This window comes from Urocitellus parryii, chromosome Y (genome assembly GCF_045843805.1).
Source record: "Urocitellus parryii isolate mUroPar1 chromosome Y, mUroPar1.hap1, whole genome shotgun sequence".
NCBI lineage: Eukaryota > Metazoa > Chordata > Mammalia > Rodentia > Sciuridae > Urocitellus > Urocitellus parryii.
In genome coordinates, this window is record NC_135548.1 from 1,426,970 (window position 1) to 1,432,015 (window position 5,046).

The 5,046-nt window shown below is 41.7% G+C and overlaps 1 pseudogene; it reads right to left on the reverse strand.

Moving 5' to 3' along the window:
• The window catches only part of LOC144251146 (olfactory receptor 2W3-like), an 18,398-nt pseudogene extending 13,415 nt beyond the window's left edge, over positions 1 to 4,983 (reverse strand).
• Between the last annotated feature and the right edge of the window lie 63 nt (positions 4,984 to 5,046).

A 5,046-nucleotide genomic window follows, 5' to 3' on the forward strand; every position in this document is an offset into this window, starting at 1 on the left:
TGCACTTTGTGCATGGTGAGACCTAGGGATTTCATTTTATGTTGTTGCTTATGGATTTCCAGTATTTGTAGCACAATTTGTTGAAGATGCTTTTTTCTCCAGTGCATGTTTTTGGCACCTTTGTCTAATACAAGATAATTGTAATTTTCTGGGTTAGTGTCTGTGTCCTCTATTCTGTTCCATTGGTCTACCAGTCTGTTTTGGTGCCAACACCATGCTGTTTTTGTTACTATTTCTCTGTAGTATAGTTTAAGATCTCTTATAGAGATGCCACCTACTTCAGTCTAAGGATTGTTTTAGCTATTCTGCATGTCTTATTTTTCCAGATGAATTTCATGATTGCTTTTTCTATTTGTATGAGGAATGCCTTGGGAATTTTGATGGGAATTGCATTATATCTGTATAATGCTTTTGGGAGTATGGTCATTTTGATCATATTAATTCTGCCTATCCAAAAGCAAGTTAGATGTTTTCATCTTCTGAGGTCTTCTTTGATTTCTCTCTTTATGGTTCTGTAGTTTTCATTGTATACATCTTTTACTTCTTTCATTAAGTTGATTTGCAAGTTTTTTTTTTTTTTAGGATATTGTGAATTGGGTAGTCTTTCTCATTTCCTTCTCAGAGGCTTTTTCACTGATATTCAGAAATACGTTTGATTTATGGGTGTTGATTTTATATCCTGCTACTTTGCTTAATTCATTTACTAGTTCTAGAAGTTTTCTGGTGGAGTTTTTCGGTTCTTCTAGATATAGAATCATATCATCAGCAAATAGTGCCAATTTAAGTTCTTCTTTTCCTATAAATATCCCTTTGATTCCTTTCATTTGTCTAATTGCTCTGGCCAGCATTTCAATAACTATGTTGAATAGAAGTGGTGAAAGAGGGCAGCCCTGTCTTGTTCCAGTTTTTAGAGAAAATGCCATCAATTTTTCTCTGTTTAGAATGATGTTGTCCTGAGGCTTAGCATGAAAGCCTTTACAATGTTGAGATATGTTACTGTTATCCCTAGTTGTTCTAGTGTCTTGAACATAAAGAGTGCTGTATTTTGTCAAATGCTTTTTCTGCATCTATTGAGATGATCATATGATTCTTATCTTTGGGTCTATTGATGTGATAAATCACATTTAGTGATTTGCGTAAGTTGAACCAACCTTGCATCTCTAGGATGAATCCCACTTAATCATGGTGTACAATGTTGGTAAGCTGTGTTTTCTATTTTATCACTTGATATTGGTCTGTTTCAATTGTGTATGTCTTCGTGATTCAATCTGGGCAGATCGTATGACTTAAGAAATTTGTGGATAACTTCAATGTCTTCTATTATCCTCTGTATTTCTGTCATATCTGTTGTAATATTATCATTTTCATCATGTATACGGGTAATTTGAGTTCTCTCTCTCATTCTCTTTGTTAGCATGGCTAAGGGTCTGTCAATTTTATTTATTTTTTTAAAGAACCAACTTTTTTGTCCATATTATCTACTGTTTCATTTGTTTCAATTTTATTGATTTCAGCTGTAATTTTAATTTTTTTTTTTGCCTTCTACTGCTTTTGCTGCTGGTTTGTTCCTCTTTTTTTAGGGCTTTGAGAGGTAGTGTGAGGTCATTTATTTATTTATTTATTTATTTATTTTTTCTTTGAAGGAATGAACTCCATGCAATGAATTTTCCTCTTAGGACTCCTTTCATAGTGTCTCAGATTTTCATCAATTGTTTCTATGCTCTTATTTATGCCTAAGAAATTTTTAATACCCTCCTTGATTCCTTCTGCAATACATTATTCATTCAGTAACCTATTGTTTAGTCTCCAGGTGATGGAGAATTTTTTACTTTTTCTTTTGTTTCTGATTCCCAATTCCATTTAATTATGATCTGATAAAATATATGGTAGTGTCTCTACTTTTTTTATATTTGCTAAGAGTTGCTTTGTGGCATAGTATATAGTCTATTTTAGAGAAGGATCCATGTGCTACTGAGAAGAAAGTGTTTCTGTTTGATGCAGGTTGAAATATTCTAAATGTGTCAGTTAAGTCTAAATTATTGATTATGTTATTGAGTTTTATAGTTTTTTTATTCAACTTTTGTTTGGAAGATCTGTGCAGTGGTGAGAGAGGTGTTACAGTCATCCAAGATTATTGTGTTGTGGTCAGTTTGACTCTGGAACTTGAGAAGCGTTTTTTTGAACATAGCTGCACCATTGTTTGGGGCATATATATTTATGATTGTTACATCTTGTTGGTGTATGGTTCCCCTCAGCAGTATGTAATGTCCATCTTTATCCCTTTTCATTCCCTTTGGCTTGAAGTCTCCTTTATTTGATATGAGTATGAAAAACCCTGTTTACTTGTGCAGTCCATGAGAGTGGTATGGTTTTTCCAAAAGGAGAATAGTGAAGGAGGAAGGTGAGAGCTGAAGGGACTCAAGTCGACCAGAAGCCAGGCAGGGCTGGGAGCTGGTGGGCTGTTCCTGTGGCTGGAGGGCGCCAGGGCAGAGCAGGCTGAGCAGACAGACGTCAGTCATGGCTGGAGTCCATCCTGATGAGTGGCTTTTCCTGTCTGAGGTGTAGATCCTCAGGCAGTAGCTGCTCTCTGGATGTCACACTCTCAGGTCTCATTGAGGTGAATGGGTCTGGGGGGATCTAATTGGAGGCTGCCTTCTCTCTGCTCTGGAGAGGACAGAACAGCTTATGCCCACCCACATGGGCCACCGCCCCTGGTGCTGTTCACCTCCTGAGGACACCTGGCTGAGTCCTGCTGTTGTCCTCAGTCATCTCTCTGTGATCCTTGTCCCTCCACAGGAGCAACTCTGTGGAACAGGCACTTCCTGACCCTGCTCTTCCAACCAGAGGGCACCTGAGCCTGCCAAGGGAGAGGGGTCTTCCATGCCTTGGGGACAAGTGGTCCAGCTTGACCCACCTTTGATCCTTGACCTCTGCAGAGACACTTGGGAGACCCGTGTCCTCATTCCTTTCTCCGAGCCCTGGTTCCACGAGGTGGTGGGCAGAGACCAGCAGGCTCATAGTTCACACCCAGCCCATGGCTGGCTTGCCACCTCTCCACATGCTCATCACTCAGAGCTAAGGGACCTTCAGTTCCAATGTGGCAGCTCCAGACACACTCAGGTCATTGCACTGGTCAGAGGGCTGGTGGTCACTGTATTAGTCTTCCTGGGATGCTGTAACCAAACACCCAGCCTCTGGCCTTCAGACCACAGACCCTGACTGTTCATTGATGACCTCAGGCCACCAGCCGAAGCCAAATTCACCTCTGCCTGATGGCCAAAGCCAGCTCCAGCCCAGTGGATCTTGGGATAAGGAAAGAGATGGCAGCTGGCCATCGCTAGGTGCCCTGCTTCCTTCCCACCACCCATGCCGTGTGGAACACAAAGCCAGCACATTGGGCCAGCTGTGTCCCTTGTCTCCAGCCCCCCTTGTAACCTCTGAGTTCTTCAGCATCCTCTGGGCTGGGTCACCTTCTTCAGACCCAGCCACACCCTTGACTCTATTGACTTTGTTGCCCATGTCCTCACAGAGGCTCCATGTTCTTAGGTGTCAAGCTTTCAGTTCTGCAGTTGTATCAACAAAATAATTCCTTTAATTAGTATTATTACTATTGGTACTAGGGATCCAACCTGGGGTGCTTAACCACTGAGCTACATCCCTAATCCGTTTTTTTTCCATTATTGAGGTTAATATGACAAGTTGTATTGGCCCCAAGTGGCAAATTTTTATGTTTTATAAGCGAGCTTTCTGGCAGAGCTGAGCAAGGTTATTATTTCTTTCTGGTTTGACTATCAGTTGAAACCCAGGAAGCTGAGAGCCCTGGGTCAGCTTCTGGGGGTACATTGCTTCTTAGGTACGATGCAGATGAGCCTGTGGCTTTTCTGGAAAATGTCGGTGCATCTGAAACCTGACATGGAAAGAGTAGACAAGAGGGGGACTTTATACTGAGAGAAAATAATGAGGTCAGTCTGTGCAATAGAATGACATGTTTCAAGGAGGCAAATGAGCTTGAGCTCACAGACATGTTATGAGACTACAGATGCCTGAAGCCTAACCTAATACAATTCTACATATTATGATATTATTTGCATATCATCTATTGCAATAATAATATGATATTATTCTTTTACAATAAATACTAACTCCTACATACAATTTCCCCTATACATTCATGACAATGATTTCCCTTTCTAGAAAGTCTCAAAGCCCTTGTCAGCACCTAAACACAGGGTAAGGACAGGGTTTCCTTGTCTCCCTGGTGTAGCTGCACTGGTCAAAGTTCCTTTCCTGCTTTCAATCAACACCTTTTCTTTTTGATTTTAGGGCAAACAGCTGGGATCAGCAGAGTCAGGTTTGTACATAAGAATTGATAACACTAGAATGTAGACTATCTACATTGAGCACAAGGCACTTATTTTATTTCTGCTGCACATTGCTGTTTTAGAGGGTTGCCTGCCTCCCCCACCCCACCCCTTTCTCTGCTGGGGATGGAACACTGAGCCACAGCCCCAACCCCAAATGTTTCCTGTTAAGCGCAGGCTGCCTCCTCAAAGATCAGAGGCCAGGAGGTAATGAGAACTACTAAAATAATTTTAAAATTGTTTTCATTAGTAGATATCATATATATGTGTGATATATATGATAGCTTTAAAGAGTGTTTGAAAAATTTGGAGACAGTGTCTTTCGAATTTGCCTGTGACACCTATATATATATATATGCTTTGTTTTTGTGTTGAGGTTAAACCCAGGGCCTCGCCATGCTAGGAAAGCACTCTATGGCTGAAGCCTAGCTCAGCGCCAGGTGTCACCACTGTACCAGAGGCTAAGCCAAGGCTTCCCACCTGGATTAGTTAGCAGCACAGCCAGGAAGCTCTGCCTGAAAAGGGCTTGAGCCAAGAATCTGTCACTCTACCCAATTTCAGCCAGTGATTGGCCACCTTGGCTGTCAGTCACGACGCAGAGGCGGGCCTGGAGGCCATCCATCCGGGATGCGTGGGGAACTGTCCAATCAGTGCGCAGAGAGACAGGAAGGGCGGGCTTCCGCAA